We start from the raw sequence: 21,280 nt of genomic DNA, 5'->3' as shown, positions 1-21,280 counted from the left end.
TATCTAATATTTAATGCTGTAGTCCACATTTCTGTTATAGTAGTTTTATTAATTTTTTATCAAGTTTTCATGAATTGTTGATTTTTGATTTATTTAAGTTAAATAGCATTGAACGTGATGGCCACTGAACAAAATTTCCAAAATACTATCAAAATGAGACTAATTGAAGTGCAAAATAATGAATTTGAGCTCCTTCTGTTTGATATTGAGTTAGGCTTCAAGCGGAGTTTGGTTTCCATTAAAGATAAAAAGGTGTGCAGCTTGATGTACAGAAAAGGAAAAAAAAAGAAAAATGCAGAAATATTTGAGCAAAAAGAAACTTCGCAGACAAGGAGAAAAACTGCAAAGAGAACGAAAAAAGGCCGTCTGGTCTTTTCATCACTGACCAGATCCAGGCATGAATTGTAAGTTGGACCTGGACCTATTTGGTCCATATGTCCAAATAGTTCCAGGTCTGACCAGAAGAATACCATCCCCACGGTCAAGCATGGAGGTGGGTCATTAATGATGTGGGGCTGTTTTTCTAAGGCAGGAACTGGCAATCTTGATCGTATACCTGGCATCATGGATTCCCAGAAATACCAAGCCATTTTAAAAAGGAACATGATGCCTTCTGTTGACAAATTAAACCTTGGTGATCATTGGATCCAGCAAGACAATAATCCCAAGCACACCTCCAAGTCAACTAAAGCTTGGTTGAGAAAAAGATCCTGGAACATCCCAGAGTGGCCTTCTCAGTCACCAGATTTAAATCTGATTGAAAATTTTTGGTGGGATTTCAAGAAGGCAGTTGCAGCATGGAAGCCATCAAACATCACTGAGCTACAGGTTTTTGCACGTGAAGAATGGGCAAACATTCCGATTGAGAGGTATAAGAAGCTTGTCAGCACTTACCGAAAACGTTTGTTTGAAGTTATAAAAGCTACAGGATGCTCCACAAAGTACTGAAGCTGGTGGTCGAATAATACTGCACATGCACGTGTTAAAAGAGCTTCATTTTTCATTTGGACTTCAAAGTTCAGTCAACTTCTGTTGTCAAAATAACTCCAATATATATCAATAAATATTTTTTGTTGTTTAATGAGGTTTTTTGTCATTTATTGTCATTATCTTTCACCCACATCACTATAATGTCCTGAGGTGAGGGGGGCGAATATTTCTGATTGCAATTGCATGTTGAAGAATTAAGAGAGAGGTTACACAAAGGCTGCAAAGGCATAACTATCTATGGTCACTGGGTGGCAGTGCAGTCACACAGGAAATATAACCAGAGATTTTAAATTTCCTAACTCTGCCATCTTACATCGTGCAAATATTGAAGGTGGACTAATCTTCATAAAACATTAGCTTTGAGTAATATCAACTGGACTGCTGAATAATTAAACAGCTGAATCATGTTGATTCAGACATATACTTTCAGCAAGGAGAAAAATTAGTGGATTGTCTAAGCCATTTTATGGCAAGTCCATATCAGAGACTCACTCGGGGGGGGGGTTCTTGTGTGTGTGTTCGTGTGTCAATGTAAAGGAAGAGGGGGGAAAATTATGGGTTTAATTCTGATGACTTCCAGTTTTAAGTTACATCTTTGTTTCGGTTCCATGACCATCTTTATCTTGTCCTCCTGATGAAATTAACAGCTATGTTGAATCCAACAGGTCTTAAAGATTTTGTCCTGCCTTTAATTTCATTATTAGATGAAAACATCGGCCTTGGATGTTAGTTCGTCTCTCGCCTAAGTTACTATGTTACTTTTGGCACTTTCATTGGTAGGTGCAAAGGTGACTTGGAAGGTTGGGGGAGTCTTTTGAGAAAGTTTATTTAACCCACCTTGTCCTTTAGTGGAGTCCACAAAGTGAAGTGAAGGGCCATTTAGTGACCCTTTAGTGTAAAAATGGGAAAACAAGCCTTCACTACATGTGAGGCTGGATGGCCAGTTGCAAATCCCGAAGGTGTCTGAACTTTTACTCACCTACCATTGATTTCTTGGTGGAATTAACAAAAGGTGATGTGTCCTCACTAAATTTCATTGGCCGGATGACAAAACTTCCAAAATACTATCAAAGCAAGACCGAAGTACAAACATACAAAAACTCAAGCTCATTCAGTTTTTATTGAGATACAAACTGAAGCCTTTTTCAGCTAAAGATTCAAAGGCGTGCAGCTTAACAAAGCGGAAAAATAAAATAATGGAATATGAGGTCTAGAAAAGTAAAATAAGGCTGGAGAAAAGCCTAGTGAGCAGTTACAGGAAAATCTTAATGGGCAAAAAGAAAAAGGAAAAAGACAAGAAGAACTCAATCTAACTAAGGCAGGCACTAAGTCAGATCTTTTTATCAACTGGCATATCTAGGTCGAGGCATGTATTATAGGCGGAGAAACAGCCTTTCATGCCCAAATTGTCATTTGCCTTTAATGAATATTCATTCCTTTGTTTTGTTTTGGAAACTTTCTTACTCTAGGGAGATTAATTGAGGATTTATGCATGAAGATCACATAAGGCCTTTCTCAATCCAGAGTAGGCCAAGTTCAGACTCCTGTACTTGGGAGTTCAAACTTGTCAAGTTCAACTCAGAAGTCCAGACTCCGGAGGATGGGAGGACTATTTGCAATTGGAAGAGCAGCATTCTTGCTAATATCCGCAGCTCAGCTCAGCACTGGTGATTACACTTAAATACAACTGTACCTGACTGTATTGTGACAAAATAATCTTAACTCAAAAGGTCCACAAACAGACTTTTTCAGGGAATGGAATTGTCAGTGAGTGTAGTAAAAGATACTCTTGATATCCAATCTGTAATGTATATTAGACAGCAAACTAAATTGATTATGGATCACTCTGCTTCTGTTCATTTCATTTATATATATTCAAATGTGGTGGTATATCTGTACATAAAAGAAACCCACAGAGTCCACAGAGGCAGTGCTGTTGTTAAACTGTTCTACAAATCACTATTAATGATTATTTATGTATTCAGCTTCATCTTGTCAGACAAACTAGCAACCACAAATATTATATTTCAAATCTGAGACCAAATTTCAAATTCCAAAAAGAATTTTAAAATATATAGATATAATGCTACAGATAATAGAGCCAGCGGTGAATTGCCAAAGGGCTTGCTGAAATAAGATTGTTCTCCCACGACGACTGCACACATTGACCGGCCAGTCATCTCAGGAGCTGGGCAGTGAGCTGGTGAGATGATTGCCAGTCTTACCTAACATGTGGGTCTCACATCTCTGAAAACATCAGAGAAAATTTCCAAACGGGCATTATTTGGTTAAACTAACCACATATTCGAAATCTAAATGGTTAGTTGGCATCTGAAAAAATACCAAAACTTAATGAAGTGATATAATAACAGTCAGAAGATGAAATTTGTTGCAGCTTTGAGCCTGGATTAAAATGTCTGCCACTGCTCCTGGTTGGTGTGCAGTGCATTCTGGGACAATTAGCTGCCCCCAAGTTCACACAAGTAAGTAAATTACAGAGACCTAACTGTCCATGGTCACTAGTTGGCAGTATGGTCACACAGCAAAAAATACATTAAATTTTGCATTTCATAACTTGGCATAACACTCACACATGCGAGTTGAACCAGTTTTCATGAAAACATGCTGAGTAATATTAACTGGATTACTGAATAGTTGGACAGCTAATTCACATTTATTCAGACATGCGCTTAACCAAGGAGGAATGTCAGGGTTAGGATACTTCAGGAATGCATCTACAATTTATGACGGGAACCTGGCAAGTTTCTCATATCAAAGGCCACTCAGGGTGTGAGAGAGAGAGAGAGTGCAGGTCTTTGTGTATGTGAGAGACAAAGAGAGAGAGAGAGAGAGAGAGAGTCTACCAATCGCTATGTGTTTAGTTCTCATGATTTTCTTTTGTGAAATATACTTCAGTTTGTTCAATGAAGCCTTTGTCCCTGTTCCATGAACACTTTGTCTTGTCTGTCCATTTTCTTGAGATTCACAGCCAGAAGTGGCTTCACATCCTGCTATTGATTTTGTTATCACGTCAGAACATCGGCCTCTCCGGGTTTGAGAAAGGTGGTTCCTTGTCTGGCCACTGTTAATTTTGACACTTTTATTGTGAGAGGTGAGAGTTCCTGAAGAGGTCTGTTCAAACCTACTGTGTTATCTCTTAGTGGAATACAACAGAAGGAGGGGTGTCCTCACTACAACACTATCTAAGAGTAACACAGTCAATGCAAACAGGCTTGCAGTTGTCAGTGGGTAGGCAGTGGTCCAAAGCAAAACCAAAGTCGCTGATTTATTCCAAAATTGACAGCAACAGCACACAAATGCAGTTCTGTTTATACTACACTGGGTTTAATTCTGATGACTATGTTGGCATCTTAATGCCCAAAGCCATAGAGGAGCCCAGACAGTCATACATTTAGGAATGCACATGGATGTCTGTGCAGACCCTTGGTGGGCATGGGCAGATGAAGAAATTTATCTGACAACAGGCCATCCAAGCTATGCAGATGCAGAAAGGATTATATGACCTTAAGGACAGTAGGTATGAAAGGATACAGGCTGGAGAGCCATGGCAACACAGTCAGGCGTGGACTGTACATTGACTGATGATGACTTTGTTAGGTGGGTAGATAACTGGGAAGCAGGTATGCTGGCAGTAGCCTTGTCGGGTGACTGTTAAAAAGTAAGAAGCACACTGAAGCTGGCAAGCTCTGACAGGCTCTGAAAGGACAGGAGATGTTAGTAATGCACATGGTCACAGGAAAAATAGAGGAAGCAGATGGAAATGATGATAGAAAGGGGCAATTCAGTTACAGCTCATTCTGTTTAAAGAACCATAATGGCAATCTTTAGCCCATTTTGTAATCCTATAAATTTTCATTGTTTTTTAATATCTCCATTCAGTATAAAAATCCATTTGATTGAAAATTGCTTGACATAAGTAATGGGTTGGTTATATTTCAGGGTTGAAAAAAAAACAGATACACAGAAGAAAGGGAGGAAAAAACTTTAAAAAGGGTACATTGGTGTCCGGAGAACAAACTCACAGCTCTAATGCTTTCTTTTACAGATATCTCTCATATCTGTAAAGGTGACTTCATTGGAAAGTAGAAGAAGAAAACCTTTTTAATCACATCCTCTCAGGCTGGAAGGCAGAGTTTACTTTCACCTAATAAGATTAGTGTTGTGGGGGCTTCATCAGCAAGAACTTAAGCTTGATACTCTATCATGGTGGATGGCATAAGTAGCTGCAGAGCTGCTGTCAGGTATTACTAGCATCTGCAGTGAGAAATTAGGCTAAACTACAAATTAAATGGACAGGAGCCATGTGCTCCCACATAGAACTCATTCCTACCCCCTCACCTTCCCTTTCCCTCTGCGTCTTTGTCTTTTGCCTCACCTTCTACCTCCCTTCCTTCCTCATTGCCTCCACTTTCCCTCTCTCACCTTATCTTCTCCTCTCCCACATTTTCCTTCACCTCTCACGTACCTTCCTTGCCTCCCCTTTACCCACCCTGCTGCCCTCTATTATCTCCCATTTACTTTGCTTACTTTCCCTTTGCTTCCACCATTGCCCTCCTTCACCAACCCCTGGCCTCACCAACCAGTGACTACTCCTCAGTTATTGGATATTTGGCATGCCCCCACGTGTCTCTCCGTGTGTGCTAATCAAATGTGGTGTACACTGTCTGGAGAATGTCACAATTGATGTTTCTTTCTTCAAGGAAGTGGGGAGCCATTTAATTATGAAAAACCCACCTGCCACCACCCACTAAAAACACACATACACACTTACAGACACACACATACAGTAGTCATCCTCATACTTCTATCCTATGAGGAACCTCTATATATATTCACTCTGTATTAACAAAGCCTAACTTTCTACTGCTGCACCACTATCCCTGATCCCCTAACCCTACTGACATGTTGTCACAGTCAAGCATGCTTGTATGACCCAGGGTAGAGGGTGTTCATGAGTAAAACTACCTAATGGAGTGGATGGACAACCAACCAAATTGGAGTGTTGTCCATCCATTTAAATAAATAATAAACCAGACCCATGCGCAGGGTATATATATATGGTCCTGGGGCAAATTCTCAGCCACCACTGTAGAGACACGTGGTTTGATTACCCCTAGTGGTAGCTCTTGGTCATATGTTCCAACAAATATTTGACCATGTTCACCGGGAGGGAGGCTGCAGAGTTTTTTTTTCCCACTGGTTTGTTGGGCCATTTGCATGGAAAGAAAAAAAAAAAAACTCAAGAGAAATTTGTCTTTTACAAAATTGCAAAATATGCCAAACTTCTCCTAGGCTGTGAATCCAACCTGAATGAAACTTTGCACATAGAATCTATGAACTCTCATGATAAAAAGTTATCAAATAATTTTGATTTCAAGTTTGATGCAAGTTATAAAAGGAACAACTTCCTATAGGTCGCAGTCAAAACAGAAAGTGTTGCAAATCTTGCAACAATCACTTCTATTAACACGAAACTTGGTCCACCTGTTTATCATGCCCCACTGAGGCTTTATTCAGAATTTGGTGCCAAACGGCCACTACGTGAGGCTTTTGTAGCAAAATCCTGAAATATGCTAAAATTATTTTGAAAAAACACTCGTAGGCTGTAAGTGCGATCTGCATGATACTTTGTACAAATCATTAATGTGCTCTCATGATAGCAAATTGTTAAAAGCGTTTTGATACTCCAGGAAATGCAAAATTTATAAAGGAAAAACTTGTATTCATATAAAGGAACTGATGTCATATCTTTACATAGGTCTGTCCGATTAATACAAAACATGGGCCAGTAGTTTGCTGTGCCACACTGAGGTTCTGTATAAAATTTGGTGCATATTGGCCACTAGGTGGCACGGTTACAAAAGTTGAAAAATATGTAAAATCTAGTTTTTCAAACTGATCTTAGGTCCAATCTGCATAAATTGTTGCATTTGTAGCATTTAAGCAACCTCTTGATTGTCAGATCTCGTACCCCAAAACTTGGGGTGAGTCTCTATAGGTTCACTCAACCCCAAGTCTTTATATAAGGCTTTATACTAGGCTAGGTTAACCACACTTTCTGGAATGCCCCACTGGAATACCCCTCAGAAACGTTCCAACTTCGGTCTCTGTGCTGCTCTCAATGTGAGACTTGTATCACGCTCATGGGCCTGAAGATCCTCCTGGCATCACCTTAACGGGTAACCAAGTGTGAATTGCATGGGGGACTTGGACCCCGTTAATACTTGCCTGCAGGTCTACTTATTCTAATTCTTATCTCCGCTAAAAGTGTTTGTGCAGCAAAAACCTAGAAACACCAAAATTGGCAAGTAGGTTGGAAATTCCCACCAGTACTCAAGCACATAAAATGACACACATTGATTTCAAAGTGACACTGAAATAGTCAAATTTTCTTTTTTGCAATTGTCTCAAAAATAGCTTGGCCTAGAGTGAAAATTCTTTCACTATGTCAAACTCCCAATTCATCTCCATCTTTGGTCCATTGATCTTTTGCTCTCAAAATGCCAAAATTTCCCAACATTCTCAAAAAATCAAAAGTGAAAGCAAAACAAACTAGTCAAAGGCCTTGTCGTGAAATTAGGGAAGTTATTGTTTACTGACAAAGCTGACAAAAAGTTATCAAAGGAATTTGAATATGTCAGTCCGTTTCAATTTTATAAGCCAATCAATTTTTTTTTATCAAAATAGGTCATTTTCAAAAATTTGCAGAAACTCTTGAATGCATTGAGATGTCAACCTGATATTCAAGACACATATTCAGAAGTTTTCCCTAAGCTTATGTAATAAAGCGCATGGTGTTTTACCTCTAGGGGGCACCGCAAATGTGAAAATCTTGGAATTGGTGGTATTGATTCGTACAAAATTCGGTTTGCACAGTCAAGTGTCATGACTCAGCTGAAACATAAAATTTGGTTATGATTGATTAAAGTAGGCATTCCAATTAGAACAAATCTAAATTTCTAGACATTTTACATTCCACACTTCAAAAATTCCAAATTCCAGAAAATTCCTGAAAAAAATTCAGCACATCCACTGATCTGTGAGCGTGAACTATGGTCAATTTAGAAGCCCATCACTCTATGTATAATATGCAAAATCAGTTAACATCTATATCTCCATTAGTCTTCTTTCAAATGCTACCAAAATTGACAAAGACAATTTTGGTAAATCAGTGAATGACATCATTGATTTACATCCAGTCTCTGACAGTAATTAGTACTGTATGCACAGCATTTTCTATTTCGCCAAATGTTTGATCAAACTGTATTTGGCAATTCACCTGACCACTTTAGAATGATATGATGTGAGTTTTTTCAGAATTTTCATCACCAAAATTTTGGCTATTGTGTTTTAAGATTAAATAGACAAAAATACCCTGGTTTTGCACATGTGATGTCATTGCCTCAACTTCCAAGAAGGTGTGTGGAAAACCATGACTCCCTAGTCGCACCGTCAGTAAGTCACCTTCTCTGGGGATACAAAGGTCCAGGGTTGGAATCCCCAGGTGTCCAACTCCTACTTGCCAACAATGTGTCAATTCATACATGTGGTCCAGTTGTTTTTATCATCTATTTATTGGATGTTTCATTGAGATACAGTGTACTATGTTGGACATAGTACATACATACATACATATGAAAAACTTACTGATGTAAAACTTCAAACAATGCCTTCAATCTTCAAATGACATTCAGAGTCTGTTGTCACTGACATTGTTTCTTTCTCTTTATTGATCTTCCAGCTGTAAAAACTTTCCATTCATAACTTATGTGACTGCAACTGGGTCAAAGTGGAAGCAGATCCTAATCTGATTACTTTTCAGGCTTGCAGTGCTCTGTGATGTCTTTTCAGAGAATGAATGACGTACACCATCCATGCTAATGTTGTGGATATTTTTCATTACTTAAGTCTTAAGTTATACAATAACTTAATTTAAATAATACATGTGAATCATTGCAGAACAAAAGGGGATGACAAAATATTACACAATTGTACAATTACACAGCAATTTCAATTTACAGTTGGAATAAAAAAACCTGGGATTCCACTTGATGGCCTAGTAACAGAACTGTGAGTGAAAGGCCCTGTGAAATGTATTCATGAACTGGTGCACTTTCCAATGGAAAGTTATGAACTTACTGCTAATTGTGGCAGATGTCATTTTAGGCTTTGCTCCTATTGGCAATATAGGGTCCTTTAAAAATAGAATGCACACAAGTCATATCTGTCACCGCACGTTTGGACAGTTTACATTGGTAAAACGCATTTCTCAATACTGAGTTAACTTTTTCAAAACTTTTCACACAGTTTGTATAATACAAGTCAATATGGACTGAACTTTGAATCATTTTTCATTCCTTTACACAAAATGCATTCAATAACGACAGCTCTCAGAATTCATTAACTGTTTTTTTCACTCAAACAAAACCAACACTCAAACTCTGTACTTACAGGACATTTTGCACATGTTTACCAACTGTTGTAAAAACTGGTAAATTTACATTCAAAACCTAACATATCGCAAAATTATCGTAAATGAGACTGCAATTTGCTACATGCTGCGACATATACCATTAAAAAGAAATTGAAAAAGTAAAAACGAATGAACTCCTAATTAAGATATACAACACTGAGCAACTATTTTCATTCCTTGATGACCTCTATAAAAGAGGTGCCAGGTGAGAAAAGGGGGTAGAACATTTTGTAATTGTATGAGTCAATGTGGTGTTTCATTGTTCTCCTCCAGTTACAGCAGTGCTTTACAACCCATCCCAGGATGGTGTCACTTTTTTTTCCAACTTACTCTCCATTCCTCTGCCCACAGTGGAATACTTTTCATCATGGAGGAGAAAAGTTTATGACCACCTGCCACATTGATCAGATGCCCCTCTGACATGCAATGAATACTGGATGTCTGGATACACAGTATCTGCAGAAGACTGCCAGCTCCTGGTTATGAGGTAGTTAACTTCCAAATGATACATTTTGAACACTGAACTTTCTAGACTCTGCTATGCTACACACTCCTACCAGTGAAGTATGTGCAGTACAAGAATGTCACACTTCCTAAAAATGAGGATAAACAAAATTTTAACATCTTTTGATAGAATGCAGTACAAATACCACACCACCACAAATTACACCATCAGAATTTTACAGATTTGAAAATTTTTTATGATACTGCCTCACAACAATGTATGTTTTACATTTTACATGGTAGTTTTTATTGCGTTACTTTTTTGTTGGAGGCATTATATTGTAGTGTATTGTACTGTAGTAAATCAAAGTCTTTTAATCCGTGTGCACGATAAAAGGCTATAGTTCAGTGACATTATATTCAACAACACACTTCCATGAATTTAAATGTGAAAAGCTACTGTCTCAAGCACAAAATGCGGAAACTGGGGTTAAAAGTTCAGATGGAAAGAGTTGAACATATCTGCTGGTCTATAAAATGTGATATAAAACGACACAATGAGCCGATTTGCCTCAATGGAAGAGAGAACGTAGAAAGATAGAAAGACACCATGACAAATGTGCTTATGCTATCAAGTGCCTGCTAAGTGAGATGAGACTTTTTATACTCTGACAGCTAATGGAGATATCAGTGATATTAAAACAGACAAGGCTCCCTTTAACCTACTTGCCACAATTTTCCTGGAGTTAATAGTCTGCTGCTGGAGATTCGATCAGCAGTGAGCCGAGTGGATCACATCTTGTCCAAACAGGCCATAGTAGCTGTCACCTTTCATCACATCAGCACCGCTGCTATACCAGGCTAATTTAGAGGGAGGAAAAACTGCTGCTAAAGGCGAGGAGTGTGAGTGAGAGTGTTGGCAGTCTGCATCTGCATGTGAGTGTCTGTGTGTATGTTTGCTTAAGGTACTGCAACAAAGATCTGGTTGTGCTGTGTAGTAGAATGTGCATTTTGTAAGAAGTTCTGTATGTTTGTGCAAAGACATAGAAAATACAATTCAAAAATCACATCAGTATACATATGGTTATTTTATAATTATTTATTTTTTATTGGACCAATTTCTTGTACTTCTTATTTTATTAAACCACTGAATGTATTACATTATTGGACTGAAAACCCATTGTGGAACTTTTTAAAAAATCCACGCTTATGCGTTTCTACGAACCATCTCTCGCTGCACTCACTCACTCACTCACTCACTCACTCACTCACTCACTCTCACTCACACACACACACACACACACACACACACACACACACACACACACACACACACACACACACACACTTGTTTTGGATTTGTATGATTTGTACACTCTTACTGTCTTTCTTCCTCATTTATCTCTGGTATCAAGTTGTTTACATGAGGTTGAGCAGATTGGCATCAAACGTTCATTCTGTGTTTGAAGGCAATGCACTCTGACAGCTCTGTTACCTTCCTGCAGGGCCTAACACATTTTAACCTGACTTTATCTCCTACACAGTACAGTCATGTGCAGCCATTTTAAATAAGGAAAATATATTTTGCAACATAATGCTGTACCTCCAAACCATTCACTGCCAAAGATTTCCACTTTGGTATTTCTTTAGTCTTAGTGTTGCTTCCTAAAAGGCTTAAGACTCATTGTAAATTTGGTCAATTTTGGTCAATTGTTATTCTTTCCAAGAAAATGTCCTATATTTTTAAAAAGAAGCAGATCAGTAAAAGCATTTTTCATCATCTCAATTTATGAAAAAACGCAAAACTGATGTGAGAATAAGGGAGACTGTCCTCCCAAGAAGGTATCAGTCGTTTCAGCAAGAACCCTACAATGTGTTTGAGTTTAAGTGACAAAGCCCTCCAGTGGCTGTAGGAATTCCAATGGACCAAAGAAGGAGGTCAGATGATGCTGTCATAAAGTGACAATGTCTGTGAGGTCATGGTGGATGAATTGAGGGAGATTGCTGGTAGTTCCCTGTATCCAACAACAGTCAGCGTTTTTTTTTTTTAAAAGCATGACTATGACCGTTCTATAATCTTAAACACATGGTTAGTATTGTAACAAAAATGAAGGTCCTCTAACCTTAATGAAGTAATCATTTTAACCCAATCCACAATATTTACATAATTTTAACAAAGTACTTATTTTAACCCAAACCATGATATTTCCCTAAACCTAACCAAACCTCATACATAGCATTGCCAAATCATAACTGATTTATATTTCAACATTGATTTATAACAGTTTTGGAAGAAACAAATAATGATTTGATCCTGCCAATAGGGGGGTCAAATCAGAAAACAATTCTATAGTTTGTTTATAGGCAACGAAATGAAGCCCATAAGGAAAAGAACACCCTACCTTCAGTAAAATATGGTGGAGGTTTTATCATGCTGTGTGGCTGCTTTGCTGCCTCTGGTACTGGAGGCACTAAATGTATCAAAGGAAAGATCAAATCAGAAGGTTACCAAAGCATTTTAGAGCAAAATGAGTTACCCAGTCTCAGAAAACTAGGTTTAAGGCAAAAGGTTTTGGGTCTTTCAGCAGGACAACAACCTAAAGCAAATATCCAGCTGCGCAAAAGAATGGTTGAAAAGGGAAAGACGGACTGTTTCAAACTGGCCAGCAATGGGTCCTGACCTAAATTCCATTGAAAACCACGACAGAGCTGAAATCTGCTATTGCAAAAAAGACTCCTGCAAACTTAGGAGATTGAACGTGGAAGAGTGGCAGAAACTACCAGCAGTCAGGTGCAAGAAGCTTCTGGATGGCTGTAAGAGACGTTTAGAGTCTGTCATTGTTGCCAAAGGTTCTGCAACAAAATATAAGTGAAGGGTGCCAATAATTGTGTCTGGCGTAAATTTGTGTTTGTATTATTTCCCTATTATGCAATTGTTTTTTTCTTTTCTTTTGTTCAGTAACCTTTGACATTTTATTAAAATATTTTGATTATACAAAATTGGTTAATTTACATTTATTTCTAAGATATTCTAAATTCTGTACTTAAAATTCAGGGATACCAATAATTTCAACCGGAACTGTATACAATGCTGTCATTGAATTATAGTTGAGCAGTAGTTCAACAGTAGTTTATTTTGCAATATAAGTGACACACCCATTATGTCTGTTGTCTTATTTTGTTGTTAGCATGGTGTGTTGGACATGTTTGGGTATGCTTTTGGTGCCTAATAAAGCCCCTACTGTAAATACTTTGAGACATGAAAACTCCCCTTTCATGACAGAGAAAAATACATCCAGGTGAAATGTTTATACCGTTAAAATATACACCAATCAGCCACAACATAACAGTTTAAACAAATAATTTCTCTTTACACTCCTATGATGCTCTTCCTTAAGTTTCTCACAGGTTTTTCATATAAAATATTCTTTATCAGGAGTTTTACATACCTGGCTCCCAGGTATGTACAAGAACTGGTATCAGAGCAGCCGAGTCAAATTGAGTTGAGCCAAGTATACGGGTTTGTATAGGTAATGAATGATATCACCAGCGAGCACACACAGCAACCATAAGCCCCAAGGGGAAACATGTATCAGTCAGTTACTACCTGCACTGCTTAAAGAAAGCGAAACTTTGTCAGATAGGACTCAGGTGAGTTTGCAGGACTATATAAGGTTGTAAATCTTTTCATATATATGGCTGGCAGTTAGTTTGGTAAAATATAAGAGACAAGTAGGTGGAGGCGTTCTTTAGCGTCAGACTCAAGAGTGTTGGCATACAACTATTTCCTATCCCACCAGATAGTAAGTAAAGTAAGTAATTCAGCGCTAAATCAACCTGCCAGTAGTTACTTTTCTCTAGCGGTGGCTACTGGACATTATGTCAAGCTGCAGTGACATATATCCTCAGATGGCCCACATGACCAGAAACCTATCGGTAAGTAAAACCATTGTGGTAAGTCCGAACACTGAGATGTAGTTTTGTTTTCTTAATCCTTGTTAGTACGGATTCTTTGGGTATGGCTCGCCATCTGATGACCAGCATATGTGTGATCCTGTTTCCAGCAGCCGCATACACAGTGGTAAAGATCTGATTTCTTGTCTAGTCTTCTCAGTGGATGGAAAAAAAAAACCTGGATGAATGACAGGCCATAAAGAAAATAAAGTCCCTTTTATAAATAGTCTTTAAATTTTACTGTTTACAAGTATATACTGTTTCACTCTTTTGCTTCAGAGCAGTAATTAAAATGCTGGTGGCAGTGGTTTGTTTTTAGCCAATGGCTCTTTAATCTACCCAAAGTTATTCAATTTTCATAAAAAAAATAATACTCAAAATGTCAGAAAAATCTTTCTTACATATTTTTCTAGACCATCCTCCATCCGAATTAATTTAATTTCAATTTATCTCTTTAACTGACCTTAAACAAACTTATTTTACATTATCTACTTAAACAATTGACAGACCACCCTATAAATCAAATTTGATAAAAACAAAGCAAAACTCATCCAGTGTGTTGACATCCTTAGGCGTGGGAAGAGCTTCAATGGGGATCATGGCCTGAACGTTGAGTGTGGAGTCAATGAAGTTGTTGTCCGCGTTGGAGTCCACCAGGGCAAGTAAAGGGAATGATTCACTGAGCCAGAGAAAGGATATATTAAATTGCATGTGGGAGTGGGGGGCTGAGGAAGAGGTGGATATATGGGGTCCAGTAGCATCAAGTCACTCCAGTTACTGATGAGCCTCTTCTTTTGGCCTGAGGGGACAGGATGTGAAAAAGTGATTAGCATGGCCAAAATAGATGCACACCCCTGCCTTCAACCACGGTTGGCACTCCAATGGTGAAAGGTGAGCCCGGCCCAACTGCATGGGCTCTTCAGTGAAGGCAGGGGGAAGGTGCTGAGGGGCGTGCTGGTGGATAGAAGACTGTCAGGGCTTACTAGGGGTTGAAGCTGGGGAAGGGAGTGAAAGGTGGGAGCTTGCAGACAGTTCATCCCACCCAATTTCAGCTGCAAGTATTCTAAACTCTATAGCATATTCAGCTAAAGATTGCGAGCCCTGAAAAGGGCCAATCCCTGAACAGGATGGTCAAAAACTTCTCATTTCAGAAACAAAAGAATAAAAGAATTTTAAATAGGAGACTCCCTTTCCCATAAAGCTGAAGCCTACTGAGATGCTTTAGCAGTAAGTAAGCCCATAATAAAAGTATGTGGCTGGCTGCTGCTCAAATATTAGGGAACACTGAAGAAGAAACGACCCGCAAGCCACCAAATCTCCAGCATAGGGTTCCAGGGTAGGGCTCAATGGCTCTCAGAAGAGTTGGGCTGGAGCAGTCAGCGCTGGGGAAGGCATAGCAATGCTGGTGGTGCATCAGCCAGAGAAGCAGTGGCAACCAAGGCAGGAGAGGCATAAAAAGGTGGGAGGGGACCTGGTCCATTTGGCCGCTGAGCTGGGAATTGCTGGTGATAGAGCCCACAGAGTAGGTCCAACAGCACTAAAATGGAGCAATCACCAGCATCTTCAGCCAATAGAAGGTCTTTTATAAACTTAAAGAAGAGCTGTCTCCGTTCTGTGGAAAGAACAAAAGCCAGACTGGAATATTTCAAATAGATTATTATTACAGTTAAATGTGCAACATTTCATAGGATGATATAAAATAGAGACCAAGACCAGCTGTGACACCAGAGTGGAGGGAAATTGTACCACCAGGGCAGCAAGTCTGGAGGACTGCATGTAGGAAATATGCTTTGTCTGAGCAGCAGCTTTGGAGACAAAGGTGTTAATCAGCTGATCCTTTTTTCGAAGTTCTGACTTCATGCAGTGGATATCCTCTCATAGTTGTGAGTAATGAAGTTTACAGTCCACACAGCCATTATAGCTGGGTTCTGTGCAGGAAAAATTCACAAAACAACATGATCATTAAAATGGAAAACTTAAAAACAGGTGTAAGTAATCCCATGATCAACGAGAGTGTTGTTCTCAGACCTCTTACACTTCAGTGAGTGTACCTGCAGAAGACAAGTCACACATAATCAATTAAGTCAGAATATTACACACAATAGTAATCTCAAATGTGATTTACTAATATGGCCTGATATTTTTAGAGTTTTATTCCTTTAGCACCGTTTGAAACCAGTTTCTTTGGATGCTCCCATATTGAGTGACATCAGAGCATCTGCTTCCTGATGAAGTCAGGGTGCATGATTGGCCTGAGTTTCTCAGTTGGAGCTTCAATTTACAGAGCCGTTCCATCATACTTTTTCCAGTAGGAGGTTGGAAATTTTCGAGCTCCAAATTGTCTGGAACGCAGTATCACTGTGTTTCAGTTGTTGGGAACTACAGAATCACAGTGTCTGTATGAGGTAAAAGTAGTATCAAGTAGCAAGTAGCTACTTGATACTACTTTTACCTCATAAACAGTCTTAGGCCTTTGTACAGCACTGGCTTGCAGAGAGCCCACATACCCAACAAAAGCAGAGATTCATTTTAGCCCACCATAAAGTTACTCATGGCAATAATATTAATTAGTGACAGCTGATATGACCTGCCACCAGAGACATTTGTCATTTTAATGAGTGAAAACAATGATCAGAGCCAGCTAAAAATGAGAAGCTGTTTGCTGAATGTTTTGTACACTGCTCTTTGCTAATAAAAGAGGAGAGATAGAAGACTTATTACTGTTGGAGCTTAGCGAATCTGTGTATTTTACCAACCCAGGAGTCAATCACCTCTAACTTTCTTTGGCATACAGTAGGCAGTGAAATGCTCACACTGTAGGCTGATGTGGGCAAAACACAGTTCTATACAGTAAATAAAAAGATCAGATTTTAGCAATGCCATTAAATACATTAAATAAAAGAGGGAGCAAGGTAGCCAATGGCATAATTCTGCATGCAAATGAGAGGGCACTACTACAACAAATTACAACAAAAACCGTTTTCTTCTCTAATAGAGGTGGAAATCATAAATCACTTTGCTGATTCAAATTATTTTGTTCAGCTCAGTTAATATTCGTAATCACTGTGCACTTGTTCTTTTTCTGAATCTAAGAAGTTGCATAACTCTTCAAATGGACTTCAGTATATTTAAGAGAAAGGGGATGCATCACCATTCGTATGGCCGCAACATTCACCACTGATTTTGATTCTGAAGAACTAAACCTTGAATCAAGATGGGATGGTGAGAGGTATAAGGAGAGAGTGCTGCCTGAAAAGAGAAAAGGAAAGGTTAAAAAGAAAAAGAAGTTCAGAACATAATTGGACTTTTCTCTGTGTTTTCTCTTCCTGTCTGGATTAGAGGGGGGAGTCAGGCAGGATTTTGGACACATGGTAATTATCCCATCTGAGATCCCATCTGCGACCCCCCCATCCTCAACCTGTTTTCTAAATCCTCCACAACCCTCTCAGCTTAAGCAGGATTGTCTTTCTCTGCTCCAGAGTCTCAAAGATCACTAAAAACAAGCCAGGCTTTTGTGTCACAACAACAAAGAATTTCAAATGAAGAAGCACATACCTTTTAACTGCCTTGGAGAGGAACCAGCACTTTTGCAGCCGTCACATTTTCAGAAATGCTTTTATTTTCTTGATGTGAGTACCCCATCATGCACAAATGTTTACTTACGACTGCCTACATAAAATATACCATAGTATACAATACATTTCCTTTCTATTCACCAGAAAAATATTGTTTATTGGTCAGCTTGAATATTTTAATAACATCAAAATTGACTGTGATAATTAAAACCTACTAGATGATAAAGTTTAAGTCTGTACCTCTTTTATTAAGGAATGTTTATAAGAAGGTCATTAGTTGTGACTTATGAGTTTATTATTGGGGTTAGAACAGTTCTGAATGAGTAAGTAAATTTGTTTCTGAATTAATTTTGTTCAGATCTTTTGCATTTTTTTTTCCAAAAAGTGTAACAGTGCATTGGGGGAATTTTCCTGTTAAATTAACAAGCTAGAAAAAAAAGACAAAAAGTTCTACTGGGGGAGGATAAACATCAGGCAAATGGGTCTGACAACCCAAAAGCTGCCCTTCTTTATCTCAATGATCTTTAAATTACCGGCCATTGTTGGTTGCAATGGTTACCACTAATACATTCTTTATTCAGCACTACAGTGGACTGTATTTTAATGACAGCATGGCATTTTCACCATTTATATACGGTCAGATTCTTTATTGAGTCCCTTAAGGATTCCTGATCAATTTTCTGTGTGGACAAAAAGTAGGCCTACACAGGTTTTCAGTGTAAGTGCAACGGTTTTATTATCTCTGAGTCTAAACACAGAGCTAGCTGTAGCAAAATGTCTGCCTGTTATTATCTAAAATGGATGAAATGAGAGAATATTTGTACACCATTCATTTTCATTTAGATTTTCTTTGTCAAAGAAAAAACCCGCGTAGCCTGCTTGTGTGGTGCTAATGTTATTATAACATAGGATATTTACCCTCTGTAATGGATGTGCTGCTCAGTAGGAAAGTAGCGGCACTCGTGTGTGACAAATACGTGGCAATCTTGGAATTTAAGCCAATGTTGCGTAGGGAGATGTTTCAGCATACTGCTGGTGTTTTCAAACTTACTTGAAATTACCATTGTAAAGATGTTACAGTGTTTCCCACAGGACAAGAATTCACTTGTGGTAGTAGGTGGTTTGGTGTATGACTGATGTGCAGGCAGAGACTCATGCCTATTTTCTGTAGCTAGAATTTACAGATATCCCCTACACACCTCACATGCAGGTAGACACAACAATTTACAGATGTTCCTTAAACGCTTCACAGGCAGACTATTGTTAGATGCTAGCTAGGCACCTGTACACAAAAAAGCCTCTAGTCCCTACTCAGTTACTGTAGTGCAACTCAGACAGCTGTGTGGCCAAAAATTTGTTAGTTTGAAAAGAGTGAAATAAGTGGGGGTCTTAATCTACCCGGGTAGGCTGCCCAAGCAGAGCCAATGTATGGAAAATTCATTAAATCTAGCACCGTTGTCATTTTTCTTAGTGAAATAAACCCAATCTTTGTAACCCTTTCTTCCTCTCCGCTATGTCTCCTTCTTGTTGCAAGTTTCCGGCTGCGGAGATGCATGACTTTGACGTTATTGTTTCGTAATGCACAACTGTCACAAAAATATGCCGGCATCGATAAAAGGAATTGGTAAACTCGGACGCATACAATGCAGATTGTTTGGAATATTTGGAACCGGTTCGCAACTGGAACTCGTCTCGATTCCCATCACTGAACAGCATCAATAAACATTTATATACAGTAGAAGCTACTGTATCTATAAGGCTACATTTAATTGCGGGAAAAATATATTTTTTCTCTTTAACCCAGTACAACTGTATGGTACTCCAAGTACCTGCTTCTCAACCTGTAGCTAAACCTATGTAAACATATTTATGTGCGCCACTATTTTGTTTCACTGACAGTGGAATTTTGGATGTGATGACGCTGGTGCAACTGAAAGGACGTTGTCTAAATTTGGCACATGAGGTGTTTTTGTTGCTAAAAGAGCAGGTGTAGTTTTCCGTTGGCCCCACTGGACTCCGCCAGAGCACAGCAAGCAACTGTAGGAAACTGTAGCCTATAGGCACCGTATATTATTCGAAACTACATCAACAGCAGCATGGTTTTAAAGTACCAATTTTTTCAGTTTTCTGCTCTCCTAACCTTTTGTGGTCCCTGGCCTACTCTTTACTGCATCACAAAGTGCATCAGTTTCCGATTTAACTGGACTGGGAGCATGAGTCACTGTTGCATTCCTAGTACCTTCTTGGCTGCATGCATTAAACAGAACACAGTGTCAACATAACAGATGCCCCTCAGATAATAATAGCACTTACAGAAAAGCAAAGGATTGATTTTAGATCTCCTTCACGCCAAATGTGGAGGCCCTACATGTCTCGGCTCCTGAGTGGAGACACATAGGGGTCTCTTATTCTGATAACTATGTCACATTTGTATCATCAATATGTCACTTTCATAAAATTCAAAAGTTAAATAGCAAACAGAGCCTTACAGATAGGAGCCTACTCGATCCAAACCCCTAAACCTGTTAAATATTTTCGACTGACTGTGTAATACAGGTTTAGATATTGCACAATGCTACGACCTTACTACCTCACACTACTGTAATTCTAACATTATAACTATTCTATGTGTGTCAAAAAGTGTTCTTCATGAAAGGGCAGTTATATCCTCTACACTCAATTACTTTATAAGTTGTCACTCTGGATCTCCAGTTAAGAAAAGAAAAATATATTATTGCACTTTTAGTTCAATTAATTTTGTTACCGACAAAATGCTATTGAGTTGCAAACTTAAAGAAGACACATTTATTTTAAGCAATATTACTTTATTATTTCCATCTTTTATAGTTTCAAAATAACAAAAGAGGAAAAGGGCCTGAAACAAAAGTAGGGACACCTTGCATGGTCAGTACTTAGTTACACCCCCTTTGGCAAGTATCAAAGCTTGTAAACGCTTTTTGTAGCCAGGTAAGAGTCTTTTAATTCTTGTTTGAGGGATTTTTAGCCCATTCTTTCTTGCAAAAGCCTTCTAGTTCTGTGAGATTCTTCGGACGTCTTGCATGCATTTCATCTTGAGCTTTTTTAGAGACTGTGTAATATTAGCTCCCAGAATTTGCTGGAATTTAATTGAATCCACCCTTCCCTCTACCAATGAAATATTCCCTGTGCCACTGGCTGCAACACAAGTCCAAAGCATTATTGATCAACACCTGTGCTTAACAGTTGGAGAGATTTTCTTTTTACGAAATTCTGCACCCTTTTTTCTCAAAACATAACTTTACTCATTGCGGCCAGAAAGTTCTATTTAAACTTCGTCAGTCCACAGGACTTGTTTCCAAATTGCATCAGCCTTGTTTAGACATTTCTTCTGAATAGAACAGTGTACCACTACTCCAGAGTCTGCTAAACCTTCCTGAAGGTCTTTTGTCGTCAAACAGGGCTTCTGATTTGCCTTTCTAGCAATTCTACAAGTAGCTCTCTCTGAAAGTTTTCTTGGTCTTCCAGACCTCAACTTGACCTCCACCATTCCTGTTAACTGCCATTTATTTATTACATTACGAAGTGAGGAAATGGCTCCCTCAAAAAACTTTGCTATCTTCTTATAGCCTTGTCCTGCTTTGTGGATATCAATTATTTAAATTTTCAGAGTGCTAGGCAGCTGCTTAGAGGAACCCATAACTGCTGATTGTTGGGACAAGGTTTGGGGAGTCAGAGTATTTACAAAGCTTTGAAATTTGTATCCCTAGACCTTTCCTAGCAATTTTTGTGGGAAAGCCATAGCCCTAACCAGATAATTAAATTCTGAGACCTTGGTAAATGTTAT

This window comes from Xiphias gladius, chromosome 5, assembly GCF_016859285.1.
Source record: "Xiphias gladius isolate SHS-SW01 ecotype Sanya breed wild chromosome 5, ASM1685928v1, whole genome shotgun sequence".
Taxonomy (NCBI): Eukaryota; Metazoa; Chordata; class Actinopteri; order Istiophoriformes; family Xiphiidae; genus Xiphias; species Xiphias gladius.
Note: the sequence above shows the minus strand (reverse complement) of the source record.